Genomic DNA, 13,223 nt, shown 5'->3' with positions numbered 1-13,223 from the left:
GTACACTGAGTTGCCTTACAAGAAAGGACCCTGAGCATGGGCAACCTGTTGCCTAAGAGCAGCCTGGAAACCAGCCTCAGAGTCATTTGCTGTAAGCACAAACCCGAGAAATGCCAGGGAGAGAGCACTCGGGGCCTTGCTTTCCTGTCACACTCAGCAAGATGTGCAGGAGCACAAGAGACCCATGGAGGAGTGTCTTCAAGTCCAGTGGGACAGAAAAGAAGCCCTAGGCAGTGACACAGCACTCCCAGTGCCATCAGTCTGTGCTGTGAGTTCATTTAAAGCCACAAAGTCTCGAATGGCCAGGGCCACCGGAGCGACATACATTCCCTTGACGATAATCCACAGTGAGCCTGCACTCCCTGCTAGTTTTTACCACTGGCCTTGCTGGGCCATTGTATTGATGCTTTACTCTCACAACCTACCTGCCGCATATTAGTCTTCATCAAGGCCATGACTTCTCTTTGTCTTCCAGGGAGTCTCTGCTCTTCCTCTTCTGACACCTGTGAGAGGATAAGGAGATGAGTTGGGGAGTGAATTGCACACTCTGCTGTCATCTTTCTGCACATGGCAGTCCCTGAACCCGAGAATTCCCTTTGGTTTTTATCCAGCTTTCCTAGAACAAGCACGCAAAGCACTGTCTCAGTGACATATTCAGCCGTGGAAGCCACAATGACAGTTCCACTGACTCATGAACAATGTGGGGTTTAGGGGCATCAACCTCCTTCTGAGTGGAAAATCCAAGCATAACTTTAGACTCTTCCAAAACTTAACTGCTAAGACTACTATTGACTGGAAGCCTTACGGTTAACACAAACAGTTGATTAACACCTATTTTGTGTGTTATATGCATTAGCTGGGTGGTAGCAGTAAAGAAGCCACCTGCCAGTGTAGTAGATGGGCCACATAGGTGGGTTCGATCCTTGGACGGGGAAGATCCCCTGGAGAAGGAAATAGCAACCCACTCCAGTATTCTTGCCTGAAAAATTCCATGGACAGAGGAGCCTAGCAGGGTACACTCCCTGGAACCACAAAGTCAGACATGACTGAGCACACACTCACACCCATGCATTATATCCTGTATTCTTAAAGTAAGCTGGAGAAAAAAATGTTATGAAGAAAATTGATAAGGAGACGCACCTAGGATGGCAGCAGGAGAGATGGTGAGGGCTGCGGCCTGCCCCTCTGGGCTCAGTCCTCAGTCCCCTGTCCCTCCAACCTTCCCTGTGGCAGCCCATGTCCTGGCGGAGGCCCAGACAGTGAACCTCCACACCACCATATACAACGGCAGTCCCTGGTAGATGCTTCAGAGGCTGCTTAGTGGATGGACAGGGAGGAGTTGGACAAGCTGACGGGTGAGTTGGCCAATGAGGGAAAGGGGTGGGGGTTAAGGTGGGGACGCCTCTTGTCATCACCTCCCATTACAGCCACCTAGATGTGGTTGCCTAAGGTGGACTGTGCAGTGCCAGCTTGGAGGCGGGCGGCTTGGTACACTTCAATGACAAGACCATCAAGGGTGCGCAGCCGCCTTGGGCCACCTAGGCCACTGACCCCTTGGACCTGGTGCAGAGCCTGCTGTGCTGTGGAGCCTTGGTGAGCTGCACCACGCTCACATGCACGAAGCACCTGCACACTGACTGCTTCACTGGGCACGTGGAGGTGGTGCGCTACTCGGCAGATGAACACCAGTTGGACCCGGAAGTGACCAACTGGCATGGGCACCCGTGCCTCATGATCTCCGTTACACAGGCCACCACCAGATCACCTGCTACCTATTACTGCAGGGCACCCAGGTGAACCTGTTCAACATCAAGGACATTGTGGCCCTGCGTGACTGTACCAAGGCCAGCAGCCTGGGTGTCTTGCAGCTGCTGTTTGGGTGCCAGGCTCACAGGGAATGGGATGGCTATGGCATGATGCCACCTCTGGCTGCCCGCGCGATGGCCCACACCAGCATTGTGGAGGACCTCAGCCAGGAGCAGCCTGCTGGCGAGGAGATGTGGCCAGGGATGGCCCGAGAAGGCCCCTCCACCAGTCAGGCGTGTTTGCAGCCCCAGGGCACCTGCTGTGGCAGCTCTTCCCAGGAGGAACACCTAAACACCAGCTGGGAAGCCGCCTAGCAGCCTTGGAGTTGCTGGGAGCCACCTACATGGCTAAGAAACGGGATCTGCTCAGGGTCCTGAAACTCTTGGTAGGGGCCATGGAGCTGCATCACCAGGGGGCGCATATCTGCCTAAACCCAATCCTCGCCTCTGACTATTCCAGGGAGGTGAACACCACCGAGGAATTGGAGGCGCTCACCACGCAGGGGTGTGAGAAGCACGTGCAGGCACTGTTGACCTGAGAGCGATTCTGGTCCCTCCTACTATGTGCACCACCAGGATGTGATATAGGCCAACTCGGACAGCATCCAGTGCTGCATCCACTAGTGGACGTACACTTTGGACATGCAGGAGAACAACCTGGAGCCTCATACTGCCAGAAGTTTCCTATCCTCTGATAACTCTTCTCCTTGGCTAAGCTACAGAACCAGTTGGCCAAGGGGCAGCCTGAGCATGCCAGCTGGCTTTGCAGATCTCATGTGGGTGCTGTGCAAAGGTCTGGGAAGTGGAGCAAGCCCAAGGAGCCCAGGGACTCAGCCCAGTTCACCAAGGCCCTGGCCATCATCCTCCACCTGCTCTGCCTGCTGGAGAAAGTGGAGTGCAGGCCGGATCAGGAGGACATGAAGCACCAGGGCTACTGCTCAAGTGTGCCGTCACAGCAAGAATGTCTTCACTCCTGCACAGGGTGGTGGACACCGACCACGGACGTGGTTCACTTCTAAGTGGGCAGAATCCCCTCTCTCCAGGTGGTCAAGGTGCCCTTGACTGCGGGGCCGACCTAGACAGCCGCGATTTTGACAAAACCTCCTTCCCCCCTGACACGTCCACATTGCAAAGCAGAACAACTGCTTGGGGATCATGAATGCCCTGATAGAGACGCGGGCCCACACGGACACCACCAGTGCCTTTAAGAAGACAGCCTACAAGCCACTGCATGAGAAGCTGCTGGCCAAGAGCACCATTCAGCCCTTCAACTTTGTGACCCTGTAGTGTATTTCAGCCTGCACTCTGGACAAGAGACACACTAATCCACTGAGCCAGCTAGATAAGATGGTGGATGTGCGAAATAGGCTGTCGAATAAAGTAGTACAAAATCTTGGTCTCCCGTCACTGGGGGTGGGGAGGGCGATCAAGTGCTCCTGCTGGAGAAGCCATCCCTGCAAGATTGTCTTGTGTGGAGGTGGGATGGGGGAGGTATCCTCCATGCGCCATTGCCGCCAGCAGGAGAGTGTTTTTGGCCTCTTGGGAAAGCAGACAAGAGCAGAAGGGGACTGGAGCCACCACCGCCACAGCTCAGGAAAGAGGCCATTCCCCTGGGCCTCTCCTCCAGCCCTGTCTCGGGGAAGCTACACAGAAGCCTCCAGAAGGCATGGTAGGTGCTTGGATATTCTGTCACTCTAAGGGAACTAGGTCTTGTTTGGATTTGCAGTGTTAGTTAGGACGGTCTTTATTTTCTAGACCAGGTTCTTACCTTCTGTCAAGGCAGGAAATGCCATCACTGTCCCTCTAGTAGCCTGGAATAAAGAAACGAGGCAGTATAAAAAAATAATCCATAAGGAAGAGAAAAAACATTCTCAGTACTGTCCTGTATTTATTGATCCTGTAAGTTTTGCCAACAATGGTCCGTCTAGTCAAGGCTATGGTTTTTCCCGTGGTCATGTATGGATGTGAGAGTTGGACTGTGAAGAAGGCTGATCGCTGAAGAATTGATGCTTTTGAAATGTGGTGTTGGAGAAGACTCTTGAGAGTCACTTGTACTGCAAGGAAATCCAACCAGTCCATTCTAAAGGAGATCAATCCTGGGTGTTCATTGGAAGGACTGATGTTAAAGCTGAAACTCCAATATTTTGGCCACCTCATGCGATGAGTTGACTCACTGGAAAAGACTCTGATGCTGGGAAGGGTTGGGGGCGGGAGGAGAAGGGGACGACAGAGAATGAGATGGCTGGATGGCATCACCAACTCTGTGGACATGAGTTTGAGTGAACTCCGGGAGTTGGTGATGGACAGGGAGGCCTGGCGTGTTGTGATTCATGGGGTCGCAGAGAGTCGGACACGACTGAGTGACTGAACTGAACTGAACTGAACTGAACATCAGTATTGTTTTATGTGATACAAACACTATAGATGTTTTACATTTTATTAACACTAGATATGACAAATGAAAAGATACTGTGAAAAAGAAATTCATATTTATTTACAGTTATGATTCATGTCCTGATAATGAAGAAACAGCAATATGATTGCTTTATGGTAGCTCAGCCTATACACTAATGAGTGAATTGTTATAAAATGTTTATGGCATACGGTATTATAGTCATATTCGTAATCAGTTTCAGAAGCATTTTTTAAAAAACAGGTCTGATGACTGGCTTATATGTAGTTTTTCCATTTACAAGAGAGAGTGAGGTATACCATCAGTTCAGTTCAGTGGCTCAGTTGTGTCCGACTCTCCGCGACCCCATGAATCACAGCACGCCAGGCCTCCCTGTCCATCACCAACTCCCGAGTTCACTCAGACTCATGTCCATTGAGTTGGTGATGCCATCCAGCCATCTCATTCTGTCGTCCCCTTCTCCTCCCGCCCCCAATCCCTCCCAGCATCAGAGTCTTTTCCAGTGAGTCAACTCGTCGCATGAGGTGGCCAAAGTATTGCAGCTTCAGCTTTAGCATCAGTCCTTCCAATGAACACCCAGGACTGATCTCCTTTAGAATGGACTGGTTGGATCTCCTTGCAGTCCAAGGGACTCTCAAGAGTCTTCTCCAGCACCACAGTTCAAAAGCATCAATTCTTCGACGATCAGCTTTCCTCACAGTCCAACTCTCACATCCATACATGACCACGGGAAAAACCATAGCCTTGACTAGACGGACCTTTGTTGGCAAAGTAATGTCTCTGCTTTTTAATATGCTATCTAGGTTGGTCATAACTTTCCTTCCAAGGAGTAAGCGTCTTTTAATTTCATGGCTGCAATCAGCATCCTCAGTGATTAGGTATTGCGAGGGGGCATCAGAGGGCAGACACACTGAAATCATAATCACAGAGAACTAATCGATCTGATCACGTGGACCACAGCCGAATGTGGTCCACTGGAGAAGGGAATGGCAAACCACTTCAGTATACTTGCCTTGAGAACCCCATGAACAGTATCAAAAGGCAAAATGATAGGATACTGAATGAGGAATTCGCCAGGTCGGTAGATGCCCAGTATGCTACTGGAGCTCAGTGGAGAAATAACTCCAGAAAGAATGAAGGGACGGAGCCAAAGCAAAAACAATACCCAGTTTTGGATGTGACTGGTGATAGAAGCAAGGTCCGGTGCTGTAAAGAGCAATATTGCATAGGAACCTGGAATGTTAGGTCCATGAATCAAGGCAAATTGGAAGTGGTCAAACAGGAGATGGCAAGAGTGAACGTCGACATTCTAGGAATCAGTGAACTGAAATGGATTGGAATGGGTGAATTTAACTCAGATGACCATTATATCTACTACTGTGGGCAGGAATCCCTTAGAAGAAATGGAGTAACCATCATGGTCAACAAAAGAGTCCAAAATGCAGTACTTGGATGCAATCTTAAAAATGACAGAATGATTTCTGTTCGTCTCCAAGGCAACCATTCAATATTACAGTAATCCAGGCCTATGCCCCAACCAGTAATGCTGAAGAAGCCAAAGTTGAACGGTTCTATGAAGACCTACAAGAGCTTTTAGAACTAACACCCAAAAAAGATGTCCTTTTCATTATAGGGGACTGGAATGCAAAAGTAGGAAGTCAAGAAACACCTGGTGTAACAGGCAAATTTGGCCTTGGAGCACGGAATGAAGCAGGGCAAAGGCTAATAGAGTTTTGCCAAGAGAATGCACTGGTTATAGCAAACACCCTCTTCCAACATCACAAGAGAAGACTCTACACATGGACATCACCAGATGGTCAACACCGAAATCAGATTGATTATATTCTTTGCAGCCAAAGATGGAGAAGCTGTATACAGTTAGCAAAAACAAGACCAGGACCTGACTGTGGCTCAGATCATGAACTCCTTATTGACAAATTCAGACTTAAATTGAAGAAAGTAGGGAAAACCACTAGACCATTCAGGTATACCATACAATAATGTAATTCTTTGAGAGCAAAGTTGTAAACCAGTAAGAAAATCAACACACTAATAATTTTATATTGAATATCACTCATCTTCTGCCTATGTAAGGATAGGCTGTCCACTGCAATACATCTTGCACACAATATTCTATACGATGCACACCTAGAAGATGAGAATGGCCAAAAAGCAACCCATACAGTTCCTGTCATACAGTTATTAGATTTTCACATGAAGACACACAAAACACATACACGAGAGATATGTTTGATAACCGTAAGGCATGATGATTCTTTGCTAAAGTGGATATGGATCATCATGAAAGCTTTCATGCTCGTCTTCGTGTTGAGTAGGTTGGGGAGGAAGAGGAAAAGGAGGAGTTCGTCTCACTGTCTCCGGGGCAGCAGAGGTGAAGGAAGTGGAAGGGAAGGCAAGAGAGGCAGGGACACGTGGTGTAACTTTATGGAAACACATCGTGATCTCTGTCTGAGATTTTTCCTTTTCCTTTCTTCCAAAAATGTTTCTATACTGTACCAACCCTTCTTCCACCATTTGCTTTAGTTTCAGTGCCTGTCAGATTCCATATTATAAAAGAAGTCAAAAGCAGTCTTGAGGAGTCTGCCACATTGTCTAATGGCAGTTTGTTTTCTAACTCTGCTTCTTCTACGTCTTCTCATCTTCTTCCTCCTCATTGTCAGGCATTGGTTGGGAAGTAGGCACTCATCTCCATCAAGTGCTCTTCTGTGAATTCCTCTGGTGTGGTTCTATCAGCACTTGAATTTCTCCAAGATCCATATCTTAAAACCCTTATCCCCTGCCTTTTTTTTTTTTTTTGCCACATCCACAACTTCCTGATTTCCTTGATGGGCTCTGTCATAAGTCCTGTGAACTCATACACAACATCTGCACAGTTTTCTCCAGCAGGATTTTATTGTTTTGGGCTTGATGGCTTTTGCAGCTTTTTCTATAACAACAATGACATCTTCAATAGTGTAATCCTTTCAGACTTTAACGATGTCCTCTGTATTTGAGGAGAACAGTGTTGACAATCCTTTCTGTAGAGGACTGTGTGTAATGAGCCTTAAAGGTCCTTATGACCACCTGATCTAGAGGCTGACCTAGAGATATATTGTTTGGGGGCACTTGAATCACTTTAATGCCTTCAGTGTTGAACAGCTGGAGTTCTGGGTGGCCAGGGGATATTGTCCAAGATCAAAACAACTTTAAAAGGCAGTCCCTTACCAGCAAAATATTTCCTGACCTCAGAGACAAAGCATCGATGGAACCAGTCCAGGAAAAGGGTTCTGGTTCTTCAGGCCTTTTTGCTGTATAATCAAAAGACTGGCAGCTGGTGTTTCTCTTTTCCCATCAAGGCTTGCCTTGTGGTTCAGATGGTAAAAAATCTGCCTGCAATGCAGGAGACACAGGTTAGATCCCTGGGTCAGGAAGATCCCCTGTGGAAGGAAATGGCAACCCACTCCAATATGCTTGCCTGGAGAATCCCATGGACAGAGGAGCCTGGAGGGCTACAGTCCATGGGATCTCAAAGAGTCGAGTCTAACACACTCTGGTCTCAGGATGAGCATCTTTTCAGGTAAGGGCAGTCCTGTTCATAAACTCAGCTCCTTTGAACAAAACAGTAGCGTTAGCCTATCCCTTCCTGCCTTAAATCCTGGTGCTTGCTTCTATTCCTTACTAATAAATGTCCTTTGTGGAATTTTTTCCCCAGAATAGGGCTCGTTTGTCTGTATTCAAAACCTGTTCAGGCAGGTATCCCTCTCCTCAGTGATTTTTCTACATGGTATCTGGAACTCATCTGCTGCCGCCTGGTGGGTACAAGCTGCTTCTCCTCTTATCTTGCCTTTTTAAGGCTTCCCTGATAGCTCAGTTGGCAGAGAATCTCCGTTCAATGAGGGAGACCTGGGTTCGATCCCTGGGTCAGGAAGATCGCCTGGAGAAGGGAAAGCCTATCCACTCCACTGTTCTGGCCTTGAGAATTCCTTGGACTACCCAGTCCATGAGGTCGCAAAGAGTCGGACACAACTGAGCATCCGTCAGTCAATCCTGACTTCCTTGCCTTCAATCCTGGTGCTTGCTTGTCTTCCTTACTAACAAATGTCTTTTTTTCCCCCACATATTTCCGTCAAAATAGGGCACTTTTGTCTGTATTCAAAACCTCTTCAGGCAGATACCCTTCTCCTCAGTGATTTTTCTACATGGTATCTGGAACTCATCTGCTGCCCCCTGGTGGTACAGGCTGCTTCTCCTCTTATCTTGACATTTTACAAGCCAAACAAACCTCTTAAAATTATCAGATCTTTCTTTGCTGACATTACATTCTCCAGCTTTAGATTCTTTACCTTCCTTTTGCTTTGGGTTGTTGCAGAAAGACTTTGCTTTTCCTTGAATCATATTAGAGAGGCTTTTGTTATGCCTTTCTCAGAGCAATCTTGCATCTACATTAAAGCTGCATTTTCAAGATGAGATAAGGTGTTTCACAAAATGTGCAAGGTTGACATGCCTGTTGGTATAGCCGCAGTGACAGCTTCATCAGTTTCTTTAAAAAAAAAAAAAACACACAGTCCTTATGCTGGATTCAGTTGTCTTGAGATGGTGGGCAACCACAGCTGCAGACCTCAACCTATAGCACATATCAAACAATTCAACTGTTTGTTGTAACGCGGTGGCTTTTCTCTGCTTCCTGGCAGCACCTCCAGCTTCACTAGTGGTTTGGTTTGGTTCATGGTGTTATTCAAGGTTTACAGTATTGCACTAAGCACGATGAAAAATACATGAGAACCACAGAAGATGACTTGTTACTTCAATACACAATTTGTTGGAGAGACAAATTGCTCACACAGAGATGAGTAATATCGCATGGTGTTTTAAGCAGATACCTGCATCACTTGAGCTCATTGAAATTGCAAAAGGAGGTGGGTATGAAATGATTGCAGTTGTACAGTATGGATGACAGTTAAATTTATGCAGTTATAGTTTATTGCTGACTTTTTTCATGTGCTTACATTTCCCTTGACTGTGAACAGCAGCATGTATTATTGTAACTGTGTGCATAAGTTTTGATAAATTGCAACTTTTTGTAATAGATTTGTGTACATTTTATGATAGTAAATAGCAAAAGAGACTATTATCTACACATATTTGATGAATCCAGCTCATACATTACAGTTTCTAAACGTTTTGCTATTCCTAGGCTACATGGTTCATCTGTGAGTTTTTCAAATAAATTGTTGCAAATCCCAAGAATTTTTTTCAATAGATTTTTAAAAAATAATCCATGTATAAGTGGGCCCGTGCAGCTGAAATCCATGTTGGTCAAGAGTCAAGTGTACATTGAATTGGCTTAACAGGCCACCTCAACCCCGAGGGACACTTTACACTTATCCGTACCTAAACCCCATGAACTGAATCTGGATGCTCCCTCACTCCCTCGAGATCAGATATAATGTTCTTAGGTGCCTGTATCCAACAGAGCCTTAAAAGTCTGATCTCTTCCTTCTCCAAAGTTCTCCAGCATACTCAGAGTGGGGGTGCATGGCCTTTGGTCCCTCTTGGGAACAGGGACCCCCATGCTCCACCCCCAATAATTTCTTCAAGGCGTCGATTTCAGAATACAAGTGAAAGGAGGGACAAGGTGTGGAGTGAGAGGGTGGCTACAGGTCAGAAAGCACGTCTTTTGTATAGTTTACAACAATGCAAAAGCTGCTTGGGCCTCAACCAAAGGATCTCTTGTTTTCAGTATGCCCAGAGCTCTGTATCAGATGGCAAGGTCCTTGTGACTGATGACATCACTTTCAGATTTGAGGATGCCTTGATTCTGTTCAGTTCAGTGGCTCAGTTGTGTCCGACACTGCGACCCCATGAACTGCAGCACGCCAGGCCTCCCTGTCCATCACCAACTCCCAGAGTTCAACCCAAAACCATGTCCATTGAGTTGGTGCCATCCAACCATGTCATCCTCTGTCGTCCCCTTCTCCTCCTGCCCTCAATTTTTCCCAACATCAGCGTCTTTTCAAATCAGTCAGCTCCTCGCATCAGGTGGCCAAAGTATTGGAGTTTCAGCTTCAACATCAGTCCTTCCAATGAATATTCAGGACTGATTTCCTTTAGGATGGGCTGGTTGGATCTCCTTGCAGTCCAAGGGACTCTCAAGAGTCTTCTCTAACACCGCAGTTCAAAAGCATCAATTCTTCGGTGTTCAGCTTTCTTTCTAGTCCAACTCTCACATCCATGCATGACCACTGGAAAAACCATAGCCTTGCCTAGACGGACCTTTGTGGACAGAGTAATATCTCTGCTTTTCAATATGCTGTCTAGGTTGGTCATAACTTTCCTTCCAAGGAGTAAGCAATTTTTTAATTTCATGGCTGCAATCACCATCTGCAGTGATTTTGGAGCCCAGAAAAATAAAGTCAGCCACTGTTTCCACTGTTTCCCCATCTATTTGCCGTGAAGTGATGGGACTGGTTGCCATGATCTTAGTTTTTTGAATGTTGGGCTTTAAGCCAACTTTTTCACTCTTCTCTTTCACCTTCATCAAGAGGCCCTTTAGTTCTTCTTCACTTTCTGCCATAAGGGTGGTGTCTTCTGCATATCTGAGGTTATTGATATTTCTCCTGGCAATCTTGATTCCAGCCTGTGCTTCCTCCAGCCCAGTGTTTCTCATGATGTACTCTGCATATAAGTTAAATAAACAGGGTGACAGTATACAGTCTTGACATACTCCTTTTCCTGTTTGGAACCAATCTGTTGTTCCATGTCCAGTTCTAACTGTTGCTTCCTGACTTGCATACAGGTTTCTCAAGAGGCAGGTCAGGTGGTCTGGTATTCCCATCTCTTTCAGAATTTTCCACAGTTTATTGTGATCCACACAGTCAAAGGCTTTGGCATAGACAGTAAAGCAGAAATAGATGTGTTTTTTTTGGAACTCTCTTGCTTTTTCCGTGATCCATTGGACTTTAGTAATTTGATCTCTTGATTCTGTAGCCATGGCCATATTGCTTTCTAGTCATGCGCATTGGCTAGCTTAAGCATTACTAGTGCAATTGTTGCTGTTGTTCAGTCACTAGTCATGTCCCACTCTTTGTGACTCCATAGATTGCAGCACGCCAGGCTCCTCTGTCCTCCGCTATCTCCCAGAGTTTGCTCAAATTCATGTCCATTGAGTTGGTGATACAATCTAACCATCTCATCCTCTGTCATCCCCTTCTCCTCCTGCCTTCAATCTTTTCACCATCAGGGTCTTTTTTTAGTGAGTCAACATTCACATCAGGTAGCCAAAGTATTGGAGCTTCAGCTTCAGCATCAGTCCTTCCAATTGCCTTCCTTGCAGTCAGTCCAAGGGACTCTCAAGGCTGTGATCCATGAAGGGGAACTAGTGCGGTGGCAACCTTTAAAGATGTTCACTTTAATTTGGGGCATTTGCTACCCATTTTCATGATAGTGGGGGAGGAAAAAGTTTTTCTCCACCTTCTTAGGGTCCCTGGCAGGATCTAAAAATTTAATTGACAGAGACAGATTAACAGGAGAAAACCATACACATTTGTTTGTAAGTTTTATGTGACATGGGAGCCTTCATAAGGAAAGGAAGACACAAAGAAACAGTTAGACTTCAGGAGATCTGGGCTAGCTTTGGTGAAGACTGGATGGTTGTGGAGGAATATAATAAGTCAGAGAGTGTGAGGGAAGTTTAGTAAACTGGGAGAGACTTAGCACAAACTGTTTCTTAGGGTCCATTTGGTTTTCTGAGATAAGGATGCTCCTTTCCTCTCAGTGAAAGCAGGGAACCTTTCACATGAAAGTTTAATGACCTGTTTCAAGGAAGAAGGGCAGGGGGAAAGGTCAGAGTGACCTCACTGCTTCTGCTGTCTTCTCAAATTCCTTCATTTTAAAGTATTCAATATAACAAGGTGCATATTTGGGAGTAACACATCCTGAAACACATCTGTAATACTGTATCTTAAGTTTTTGCTCACTATTTTTTTTAACTTTACATAATTGTATTGGTTTTGCCATACATTGACATGAATCTGCCCCAGGTGTACATATGTCCCCCATCTTGAACCCCCCTCCAACCTCCCTCCCCATCCCATCCCTCTGGTTCATCCCAGTACATCAGCCCCGAGCATCCTGTCTCAAGCATTGAACTTGGACTGGAGATTCGTTTCACATATGATAATATACATGCTTCAATGCAATTCTCCCAAATCATCCCACCCTCTCCCTCTCCCACAGAGTCCAAAAGACTGTTCTATACATCTGTGTCTCTTTTGCTGTCTTGTATACATCCGCTGGATCATGGAGAAAGCAAGAGAGTTCCAGAAAAACATCTATTTCTGCTTCATTGACTATGCCAAAGCCTTTGACTGTGTGGATCACAATAAACTGTGGAACATTCTGAAAGAGATGGGAATCCCAGACCACCTGACCTGCCTCTTGAGAAACCTGTATGCAGGTCAGGAAGCAACAGTCAGAACTGTACATGAAACAACAGACTGGTTCCAAATAGGAAAAGGAGTGCGTCAAGGCTGTATATTGTCACCTTGCTTATTTAACTTCTATGCAGAGTACATCATGAGGAACGCTGGGCTGGAAGAAGCACAAGCTGGAATCAAGATTGCTGGGAGAAATATCAATAATCTCAGATATGCAGATGACACTACCCTTATGGCAGAAAGTGAAGAGGAACACAAAAGCCTCTTGATGAAAGTGAAAGAGGAGAGTGAAAAGGTTGGCTTGAAGCTCAACGTTCAGAAAACAAAGATCATGGCATCTGGTCCCATCACTTCATGGGAAATAGATGGAAAAACAGTGGAAACAGTGTCTGACTTTATTTTTTTGGGCTCCAAAATCACTGTAGATGCTGATTGCAGCCATGAAATTAAAAGATGCTTACTCCTTGGAAGGAAAGATATGACCAACCTTGATAATATAATGAAAAGCAGAGCCATTACTTTGCCAACAAAGGTCCGTCTAGTCAAGGCAATGGTTTTTCCTGTGGTCTT

The 13,223-nt window shown here is 46.0% G+C and overlaps 1 pseudogene; it reads left to right on the top strand.

Annotated features, from left to right (window-relative positions):
- Window positions 1–1,301: 1,301 nt before the first annotated feature.
- The window catches only part of LOC148773323 (protein fem-1 homolog A-like), a 99,049-nt pseudogene continuing 87,127 nt past the window's right edge, over window positions 1,302–13,223 (top strand).

The sequence above is a fragment of the Moschus berezovskii genome, chromosome X, assembly GCF_049115385.1.
Source record: "Moschus berezovskii isolate FMDL1 chromosome X, NW_MosBer_1.0, whole genome shotgun sequence".
Classification (NCBI taxonomy): Eukaryota; Metazoa; Chordata; class Mammalia; order Artiodactyla; family Moschidae; genus Moschus; species Moschus berezovskii.
Note: the sequence above shows the minus strand (reverse complement) of the source record. Positions and strands in the feature narration are given on the sequence as shown.